Below are 11941 nucleotides of genomic sequence, written 5' to 3'. Positions count from 1 at the left end.
TTTTTCTTTCACTCTTTTATCTTTTTTCCTGAAATAAATTAATTAAATCCTTTGGTTTGTCATAAAAGTTACATGTAAAAAAACTGGAACATTGGCTACAAATCAAACTCTTTTCCTTTAAAGGAGTGCTTCATTCCAAACAGAGTCTTACATAAGCATTGAAATTTACTACAATCACACTACAAAAACTAACACCAAATCATGAGAATCATAGGTGAAATATCACCATATTACTAACTGATGAATGCCTTTATTACAATCCCAATTATACATTGAGATAGTGGCATTCAAGCTGGTCAACATCGTTTGAGGTTAAGATCACATGTCTGCCTCGAGAGACTTTGTGAGCCAAACTAGGTTATCCTCTGGTAGGAAATGGAAAACAGGTTCAACACCTGGCTTGCTGCCGAGCACTTTGAAAGAAACATGATTGGGGTCCCAGCTTGAAGTGTCCAAGTGACAAATTGCTACAGCATCAACCTTGTTTCCATCCTCACCTTCAAGTTTCGCCTTGAAGGCTTTGGCTTTAATCACATTATGGCAATAAAACACAGCATATGGGTAAGAAATAGTATGACAAACTACCAAAGATGGCAATGTCATTTGTACCGGAATATCTTGCACAATGTAAGCTTGAACAAGGGGATTCATCTCCCCTTTATTGTGCATGGTAGTGGCCAACACTTGGAGGTTAGCCTCAAGGCCAAATATGGATAGTACAAATTCATGCATGGACTCGAGACTTGTAGCACATAATTTGCTTTCTCCTATTGCTTGGGGGGACCTCACACATTTGAAGGGTTTCTTCTATAACTTTAGCTCGAGGCGATTCTCGAGGGATAGAGAAGTGTTGGAAGATATCAACAAGTGAAGTTGATGCAAAGGGAATGGAATCAACTTCATGGTGTGGTAAAAAGGAAGGGGCTCGAGAGATGTTAACATCAAGATGGTAGACCTCAAATTTGTTTCCAACCTTGAGATCCCTCTCATTGAAGAAAACTTTGGTGCCTACTGGATAATGATCTATATGGGGGCTAGAGTGGTCATGCTTTGTCACAGGGGATTGTGTGTCTATTTCTTTGATATTGTTCTCCGAGGTAGCATGCTTTGAAGATTGAGTTTGAGATGAACCTATGGGATCTTCTTTCTTTTAATAGGCAGAGAGAAAGAGGCTTCTCTTAGGGTCAAAATCAAAATGCTTCGTTGATAGTGCTTGTGATGCACTACCATCTTTTTTCCCATAACTATAGAAAAAGAGAGGGTTGCGCTTAGGGACAAAATCCTCAGTATGTGCAGTTCGGGATGAACCTAAGGGATCTTCTTTCTTTTGGTCGGCATAGAAAAAGAAGTTTCTCTTAGGTTCAAAATCAAAATGCTTCGCTGATGTTGCTTGTGATGCGCTACCAGTATGCACAGTTAGGGATGAATCTAAGGGATCTACTGTTTTTTGGTAGGCATAGAAAAAGAAGTTTCTCTTAGGGTCAAAATCGAAATGGTTTGCCGATATTGCTTGTGATGTACTGCCATCTTTTTTCCCATAATTATGGAAAAAAAGAGGGTTGCGCTTTGGGACAAAATCCTTAGTATGCGCAATTCGGGATAAACCTAAGGGATCTTCTTTCTCTTGGTAGGCATAGAAAATTAACTTTCTCTTAGGGTCAAAATCAAAATGCTTCGCTGATGTTGCTTGTGATGCACTACCATCTTTTGGCCCATAACTATAGAAAAAAGAGAGGGTTGCGGTCAGGGTCAAAATCCTCATTATGTGCAGTCTGGGATGAACCTAAGGGATCTTCTTTCTTTTGATCGACATAGAAAAAAAAATTTTCTCTTAGGGAAATCAAAATGCTTTGCTGATGTTGCTTGTGACGCACTACCATTTGTTTGCCCATAACTATAGAAAAAGAGGGTTGCGCTGAGGGTCAAAATCTTTAGTATGCGCAGTTTGGGATGAACCTAAGGGACCTTCTTTCTTTTGGTAAGCATAGAAAAAGAAGTTTCTCTTAGGATCAAAATCAAAATTCTTCGTTGATGTTGCTTGTGATACACTGCCATCTTTTGCCCATAACTATAGAAAAGAGAGGGTTGTGTTCAGGGTCAAAATCCTCAGTATGTGCAGTTTGAGATGAACCTAAAGGATCTTCTTTCATTTGATAGGCATAGAAAAAGAGGTTTCTTTCATGATTAAAGTCTTTCATGGATGCGGTGTCTTCTTTGTTTTTTTGTTTTTTCTCTTCCAAAATCCTCGCATCACTGAAGATAAGCTGCACAAATACGACTGAATAGTAAGTATTGCTTGGGAAAGTAGAAAAGAGAGTACACAGAACACCAACCACATATTATGGTATATCATTAGGATACACTAAAGATACTCCAAAAGGTATTCAAGGAAATAAATTTTCAATTATACCAAAGCATTACAGCCTCTTGATCCTTTGTTTGGCCCATGGTGACATGCTTAAATCTACGCCTAGCGTAATTAATAGTAAGCCATATTTTGTCAAGCTGCAGCCAAATTATCGCCCAATATCAACTTTGACTGCATAATAGATTCAATATTTCATTGCTCTAGCTGGTGTCTTGTCCAGCGTAGTCCAAAGAAAAAAAATAGGTTAGTAAAATATTGCTAAAAAATTGTGTTTGAATAGTGTGGGACGGTCAAACCCATTGTTTTTAACGGGTTAGACTAGTCAAACAAAGTTTACAACTTTTATTAAAAATATATTCATATTTTAAACTATTATTAGCATTTTACTTCATATATTTAAATTCCAATCCAACTGATTTGACTGGTAATTCGATTGGACCAGATCCATCACCACTTTGTTGGCAAGTCTGAGCTTGATAACACTATCTTAGACTATCATTAAACTTTTTTCTATTTTATAATTCCAATCTAATTCATTTGATAGATAGTTTCACCGATTTGACCAAATTAAATCCATCACCATTTCGGTGGCCGGTTCGATACTGATAACCTTGATTTTCAGTAGGGAAAGTTTGCACTAAGACCACTTATTCTTGGTACCATTAATGTTTGGTACAAAAGAGGTTATAATTACATTTAGTCATCAAATGTTAAATTTGCCAGCTCAGGTCTATAATAGGCCTCATTTGAATTTAGAGAAAAATTTCCTCTAATAATGTGGGTAAATAATTTTCCTCAAATAATATGAGGAGAAACATCCCACTCTACCTAGTTGAATTTTCATCTAACGACTTGAGGTGTTTATGACCTTTCTATAAGGAAGTAAGGATCTCATTATGCACAATCTCTTTTTCATATATATAGGGAAAGTAAAATCAAGGGGTAAAAGCCCTTTAAAAATTGTCAAGGGGGTTAAAAAATCTCAATTAAAACAACATTATCTACTTTTTAATTTTCATTTCACTAGGAACCTCTTTAAAAAATATATATTCATAAATACCCAAATTGCATTTGGATAGGGATGAGAACCCTAAGCAAATAGGGAATTCTAATAATTTGACCCACCTTGAACAAAAAATGGTACTCTCATGTTGCAAAAATTACTAAAACACCCCTAATTGTTCAAAGTACTCATCCTCGAACAAGGTCAATTTGAGAATTTTTAAGAATTTATCTTTCAAAATAAAAATTAAAAATAAATCCTTTGATGTTAGTTTGGGATTTTCAAGCTCTTGATGACTTAATATGGTGATATATTTCCCCTGCCTTGTTTGGTTAATTTTATCAAGGCCCTCACAAATGATTAAAATGAGGCCCAACCAACCTATATTTAAAAGAAAATATAGGGGCAACCTTAAAAATTGGGGAAGTATTTTTAATTTACTACACAATTCCCATATTGCTTTATAGTGTAGAGATGTGACATTGTGAATGGGACAATCTTAACCCTCCATTCAGAATGGAGGGATGGATAAGGAGAAGTATATAAGTTTTATACTGTAGAAAAAAAGGTTGCCCTTTTTAATTAACTACATTATTCCCACATTGCTTTAAATTTAAGATCGCATGAAGTACAACACTTTCTCCGTTCATAAAATCTTGATTGTAATTGAACGTTTAACTTTCAGGCTATTTTCGGATGTTGAACATCCGAAAAACCTTTCAATTTGGATGTTCAACACCCGAAAATGGGAATGTGAATGTTACGCTTTCGGCGTAATTTCGGATGTTCAACATCCGAAAAAGGGTAAAGTTGTTTTTTTTTAAAAATTACGTTATAAATAGTAAAAAATGGACATACATGTAATAATGGAAACTATTTGGTACATCCGTAATAACACAAAGTATAACGGACATGTATGTAATTTTCCTTTTTCTATATATACTTGACTTTTTTGGTCCAATTCTTCAATCTTAGACTAGAACCGCACAATTTCCCTCTTTGCAATACGATGAAAAAATATTTTTAGAGAAATTACAATTTAAAAGGTATTATTTTAAAATACAATGAGGTCAAATAATCTTTGTTACAAGAAGACCATTTATTTTTGTTTCAAGGAGGTCAATATTACTTCTAACCACTAGATGTCAAATTGGATGGCTTATGGTACGTCACAAAGTTCAAATAATGTTTTTTTGAACTTTGAGTCTAGTCAATGACATACTCGCAAACACGTCATTTGAAATCCTGATGGACAAGAATAATTGTAACCTCCTTATAATAAAATTAAATGTTCTCTTTAAATAATATTTCGTAAAATAAAATAACAAAAAAGATGTTATTTTAAAAAAGAAGTTGTATACAATAAGACCATTTACTTATTGTACAAAAAAGTCACAATTACTTATAACCCTCCGATATGAAATTTGAGAGACTGGTCTATCACGAAATGTAGGAATTTTTTTTTAAACCTTGAGCTTAAATAATGGAACAAATTCAATCACCTATTTCACATCAAACGGTCAGGATTAAGCGTAACAACCTTATACAAAACGAAAAGTTTACATAGAGCCTATGCTCTGAACAATCAATTAGAGCCTACCTCAAAGATTTCACTATAAGAGGTTGTTTTGATGCCCAAATATCCGCAAATTGATCATATCGACATCAAGATACATGGACATAAGAAAAAAATAGATTTCTTTGGACATAGTGTATTTTGTAATGCATTTTTCTACTGTCAATTTTCAAAATTTTCAAGTTTTCATAGATATGAGGATCGACAATATTTTTTAAGCTTTAACCTTTATAAATAAAGATGAAAATATATTTTAAGGCTACCACAAAGATTTCTAGTATTGAAAGGATATTTCTCAACACTATTTGAAGGTAGGCTCGAATTTGATTGTTTTAAGCCTAGGCTCTATGCAAGCCGCACCCTTATACAAATGGTAATTCGTCTCATTATACAATCAACGGCTACAGTTTGTATAGAACCTAGGATCTAAATAATCAATTAGCGCCTACCTTCAAATAGTATCGAGAAATGTGGTTTCAATAATGAAAATCTTTGTGATAGCCTTAAAATATATTTTTATTTTTATTTCTATATTTTAAAGCTTCAAAATAGTGTAGATTGAGCAGATCTATGAAAATTTGAAAAACTTGAAAATTGACGGTTTAAAAATACATTACAAAATACACTATTTCCAAAACTTAAAATCAATTTTTTTCTCATGTCCATGCATCTTGATGTCGAGATGATCAATTTGAGGATATTTGTGCAGCAAAACAACCTTTTCTAGTGACATTTTTGAGTTAGGCTCTAATTTGATTGTTTAGAGCCACAATTCAATATAAACTTTTCCCTTGATCAAAACCGATATCACTTTAAAATAACCTAAATTGCCTTTGTAAAAAGAGACTGATTAACCACCAAAAAGTGAAAGTCACTGCTCCATCAATTAAAAATTAAAACGTCTCCTTTTGTTGATAGTTAGTTCTAACCACCGCTTTTTCTAGTAGTATAAGCACGCAGTACCTCCCAACCTTCCATCCAAACGGCCATATTATACATAAAAAATAAAACTAAAAGTAGCGTATATTGTGCCCCACCAAAACCATGTAAACTCTATAGTGTGCTCCAACAAAAGTGTTCTACACTTACCCTCTCAAGTAAAAGGCTAATTATTTTATACTGAAAAGTTTAAGATCTAATTTGGAACCATCATATGAATTTTTTTTTTAACAAAAAGCAAAAAAAATTGAGTCTGTAGAGCTTAGATTGGACGGTTTCCATTTAATCTCGAATGTTCTTTTTTCTATTTTCTAAAACATTTTTTGAGAGAGAACATGCCATTTTTTATGTCCTTTGTATCAGGTTATTTACTAAGTTCAGGAAGTCCCAATATTTGGGCCTGTCGCATATGAATAAATGAGAAACACGATCTCAGCAAACAGAAAAAGAAGTAAAAAAATGCGGTACCTTAACGTGCCATGAGACATGGTTGAGGTGATAATGTGGCATATGAATATATTAGAAACAGGATCTCGTCTACCTAATAGAAAGATAAGATACTTTAAATTAGAGTGAGATATGGTTGAGGTGGAGATAAGGACACTGAAGGAAATGAATGAATGAAAACTTGGACATCTTAACACCCGTACAGGTAGCAACTGACGCCCTGGCCCTATCGTGGCTCTTGTCTTTGTAGGGCCGGCACAGGCCCATCAGGGCTAGAAAGGCCAGGCCCTAGCCCAAGCTTAAGCCCAGCCCTAGATTTATCTGGGCTGGCAGGGCAAATAAAATTGAAAAAAACAAAACAAAAAAAAGGGCCGAACTGGGCCAGCCTTGGCACAATCCCAGCCTGGCCCTACCCAAGGGTTATGGTCTCTCGTGCGTAGTCCGACCCACCCATTGAGCCACATTTCATAGCTCATGAACTAGTCTTTTAGGGACAGGCTGACCAGGGCGGGTCGGGTGACCCGGCCCATTGCCACCCTTAGCCACAAGAAGTGTTAAATTTAAGAATTGAGCAGAAATAGGGTATCTTGAATTGGAGCAAGGCATGAGTACGATGAAGAAACTAAGGAAAAAAGGCAATGTGGCCTTTCGAGTACGTGGGGAATAGATTTAAGGAACATGTAGGCTATTGGGGGAGTTTACTTTACAGCCTCCGGTTAAGGTGGTGTTTAGAGAACTCACTTGAGCAGTTAGTCCAAGAGGAGGCTAAATGGGTAGACCATCAACAATCGCATAAAAGCTTACATGGGCGTCCACTTGTTGGTCGCACACAACCAATAGAGAAGTGAGACACTAAAATATATGTGGACTCATGCATTTTTTATTTAATTCGATTTGGCCATTCTGAGTTCCATTTTCTTCAATCTTCTCTATATCAGCCTCTCTAATCTTTGCCTCTCAATCATCTCTCTCTCCTGAAATTCTATGGCTCGATGGCCCTTCTCTTCTCCCCCTAAGGCACTCAAGGAACAGAGGCCCTTTCTCTCTCTCTCTCTATCTATCTCTCTCACTCTAATGGAAGAGTGGCGCTTCTCCCTCTCTCTGACCTCTACATCAACCTTAGGATCAATGTGCCCTCTTCCACAATTCAAATCTATCGTTGCTATCCAACTCTTCATCCTTCTCAATATGGGACCCCTATTTATAATGGGATTGTCTACGAAGAGATTATTTATATGTTTATGTTCCGATCTGGGTCGATTTCTAGAAGAGATATGCTCGAATCTTAGCAAAACTGAATTAAATTTGTGACAAGTAGATAAAGTGAGTCTGCTTGAATTATGAACCCAAGAATGACACATATCTATTCAGATTAGATTCTTTTTCAAGTCCACTGGCAGCGCCAGCTTCTAGATCTGTATAGTTCGCTTTAAAAACTGTTTAAAAATCCACTAAAAATTAAGAAGTAACAAAAATACAGAAAATAAAAATAAATTAAAAATGGAAATAAACTAAATAAAACTAAGAAAGGGATAGTTACATTTGCGAACCTGGTATCTAAAGTTTCGGGCTTGGATCGGGCATCTCTTTTGATTTGCACCACCATCTCGTTTTGGATGTTTTATGCTTGTTGGAATCGGTAGGTCTATAGTTTTTTGACCTAGAACAATGGTTTCAAAGGCAGAGAGAAAATCTCGGGATATATAGGTAGGGTCTACTTAGGCTTTTCTTAGGATTGGATGATGTTTTCCTTAGTTTTCTAAAGGCCCGTTTGGTTCCCTGAATTTTCAATCCTGTGGAAAAATGTATATTGGAATTAGTATTTACTGGAATTGATATTTCCTGGATTATTGTGTATGGTATTGGGATTCCATCTGGTAAAAATCTGGAAAATGCAAATTCACTATTTGGATTTTGCCTAAATTACATTTTTCTTGGAAATGCAAATCCTCTCTCTCTCTCTCTCTCTTTATATATATATATATATATATATATATATATATATATATATATATATATATAGATATATATATATATAAAAGAAATGGTTCATATAGACCCTAGGCTCTAAACAATCAAATTAGAACCTACCTAAGAAATTTCACTAGAAGAGATTGTTTTGATGCCTAAATATCCTCAAATTAATCATCTCAACATCAAAATGCATGGACATGAGAAAAAAATGGATTTCAAGTTTTGGAAATAGTACATCTTGTGTGTGTGTGTGTGCGTGCGTGCATGTTAGGGTGCTCATATTATATAGCTTTTTATAATTGTACTCAACAAATTTGGAATATCTATATACCCTTGTTTTGTAATACAATATTTTTTATAGAAAGTGTATTTTTGGTCATTAGAAGGGGTGTGACATCACCCACACGGAACATTATATATAGGGTTATGTTAGCGTGCTCACACTAAGGTGCTCACACAATCGGTTTTGTACTTGGACCTTGTTTTTAGTAAGGGTATTTTGGGTTGTTAGAGGAGATGTAACATTATCCATATGGAATGTGACACCACCCACATGAAGCATTAAATGCCACTAGTGTACTCGGCGTGAGTGATGTCACACCCTATGTGAATGATGTCGTACCCCTCATAGTGACAAAAATACCCTTACTAAAAGATGATCCGTATACAAAACAAGGGTATAGAAGTATCCAAAATGTGTTGAGTACAATGACAAATTAGTCGATAGTGTGTGCACCCTAACATATATATATATATATATATATACCAAAATATTTTTTTTTTAAAAATGATCCTATTCTATAGACTTCACAGGAAGGGACTTTAGGAATATTCCCATTTTGGAGTTGCTTTTCCTCCCATATTAGTGTGTTTGTGTGTTGAGTTTAGGTTGTGTTAATTGCTAATTATTTGATTGTTAATTTAGTTAGTTTTTAGATTATTAGTTTAGTTTGTGCTAGTTGGTATCAGAGCCATTGAAGCCTGAGAATTAAAAAAAAAAAAAAAAACCAAAGATTTTAAATAACAAAGGAATCCAGTAGGGCTAGTCTAGATTAGCAAAGTCATTGTGGCCTATTAATTCTGTAAGTCCTTAGAACGACAACGTTAAGGCATTGTTCCGATTGACTAGCTAAGAGACGCTACTACTATCTTATAGGTCTGCTAGTACTAGTGGTAGGTTTAGGATAAGTAATAGTGAAGAAGTAGTAATAAATAATATAGAAAAGCAAGTCCAAAATTGGAATATTCATAAAGTCCCTTGTTGTGAAGTCTCTAGAAAATGATCATTCGAATTTAGGAGTGATTATATAATTAAAACTGTTGAAAAGACTATTCCAGTGTATGCATCTCAAAATAGATTCTAGTTATTATCAAAATCTTTGATTGAAGAGCATCAGAAAAAGAAATATAATTATTTACATATTGGCTTAATTCAAGTGGCAATAAAACCTTTAATAAGAACAGGGTTGAACAATTCTATACTTTTATATTTAAGAGATTGTAGACATAAGAGATTTACTGATTCCTTATTAGGAATTGTAGAATAAAGCTTGAGCGAATGACCTATTTACTTTAATTGTTTTTCAAATTTCTTAGTATCTCTAACAGATTAAAATATCCTCAAGGTTTAACCTTAAACCTAAAAACTCAGAGATTTGATATGGACATAGGATCCCAAAATCTAGCCATAGTCTATAGAATATGCTATAAGGCTATGACTACACTCTGCCCAGATGTTAAAAAAATAGATGAAAAAGGGCAAACATTATTTTTCCAAACGAATGTAGGAAAATCCAATCTAATTACCCCTAGGACTATCTCCTGGAATGAGATCAAATTGCCTGATAGATGAAACCTTCAGGATGAGGTTCAACCAAGGCCTCTTGATAATAAGGAGGTCGAACAGATAATTGAATATGAAAATGCAGAAATTAAAATCCAATTTACCTCAGTAAGAAAAGCTAGAATAAATATAGAGGATAACCAGATCAAAGTTCCCTCTAGGGTTTCATACTCGTCAATTCCTCAAAGCGAGCATGAAAAAGATCATGAAAGAATAATTTTGGAAGGGATTAGAACAACCCAAGAGCAAATACAAAGACCCTATTAGAGGGTAGAAACACCTAGATCCTCAAGATATCAAGAAGAATTAAAAAATCCTACGAGTTCTAGTTTTTCAGATATGGTAATTGACCTGAATGTATTGAGTAAAGAAACAACATTTGAAATAGATAGAAGGGCTATAAGAGAAGAATTTTATTCTAAAGAAAATAGAGAGATAAGAAAATGGTACCATGGTGAGTTTAAAGAAAAACTAGGACACGAGTTCTATGAAAAGTTTGTAAAATTTGTACAAGAATAAAAAATTAATGTAATTTTTTTTGAACGGTTAGAATATTTCTTAAAACAGCAAAGGATTCTAATTCCTAATCTTAATAAATAAATAAATATGGTAAAAAAGGAATTTCAGGTTTTCACAACTAAAGATGGCAAAGAAATTCATGTTGTCTATCCTCCTGAGATGCCTCTAAACATTAAAGGGGGTAAAAGTTGTTCCTTATAAATTGGAACCAAAAGGAATAAGTCAACATGCATCAATAGAAAGTATAAATCATGTAATGGAATAAAATAATTATACAAACCTATCTTTAAAATGCTGAGGGAAACAGGTTTCCCAAATAGAACTTGCAGTTGGTAAGGAAAAAAATGTAAAACAAAGTCTTGAAACTCTAGGACAAAAACCAAAAACCAAGAATAAGGGCAAATAACCAATTATGTTTAGACCTCCTCCAGAACTTCCAAATAAAACTTTTAAGCTTAATCCAGCCACTAGTGAATTCTTAAACCAACTTACTGCCAAATTGGCTCAATTAGATATTAAAAAAGATGACCCCCAGGATTCAGGACAGGCATTAACCCTGCAAGATATAATAGAAGACTATTCAGAAGAGGAACTTGCTAAAATCGAAAAGGGGTTTGACCCTAACCTGGAGATAAATAAAATAACGTATAGAACTAAAACAGTTCCTACCGCTCTTATAAAAATGTATTAACCTAAACCTTCACTTGTAGACCTCCAATATAAAGAAGAAACCATAGGAGGAGCAAAATATACTTGTAGATCCATAGTAGAATGGAATATTGATGGAATGTCTGAACACCAGATTATAACTATAATGAAGCGTATGACTATGTATGCTAAGGCTTCTAAAAACAACAGGAACAAAGACCCAGATATTGCTAAAGCAATTGTTTGCGGATTCACTGGCCAGATTAAAGGTTGGTGGGATTTTGTTTTGGAAGCCGTTGGGCTCACAAGAAAAAATGAGCCTAATGGTCGAGATTGAATTTGGGCCGATCTAACGATCACGGATGCCTGATAGTGTTTGAATTTTACTTTTCCTTTCTATAAATCTAAATCAGTTGAAATTTTAGGCCTGTGTTGATTAAAAATAAGTGAATATTAAAAAAATATTTTACATGAAAACAATGATCAAAATACCCTCATAAATTTTCGGGGGTATTTTAATCAGTTTTAATTTTGGGGATTATTTTTTTTATATTTTTATTAAATGCTGCTTGATGAGAAGAACATTCACCTAAAATTTCAAGTGATTTGGATTTATAGAAAAAA

At 34.4% G+C, this 11941-nt stretch overlaps 1 pseudogene; it reads right to left on the bottom strand.

The window, feature by feature from the left end:
- Window positions 1–318: 318 nt before the first annotated feature.
- The window catches only part of LOC110007135 (BURP domain-containing protein 6-like), a 33394-nt pseudogene continuing 21771 nt past the window's right edge, over window positions 319–11941 (bottom strand).

This window comes from Amborella trichopoda, chromosome 7, assembly GCF_054954075.1.
Source record: "Amborella trichopoda isolate Santa Cruz 75 chromosome 7, AtrichopodaSantaCruz75HAP2 v2.0, whole genome shotgun sequence".
Taxonomy (NCBI): Eukaryota; Viridiplantae; Streptophyta; class Magnoliopsida; order Amborellales; family Amborellaceae; genus Amborella; species Amborella trichopoda.
The sequence above is the reverse complement of the archived record's forward strand: the minus strand, read 5'-3'. Positions and strand labels throughout refer to the sequence as shown.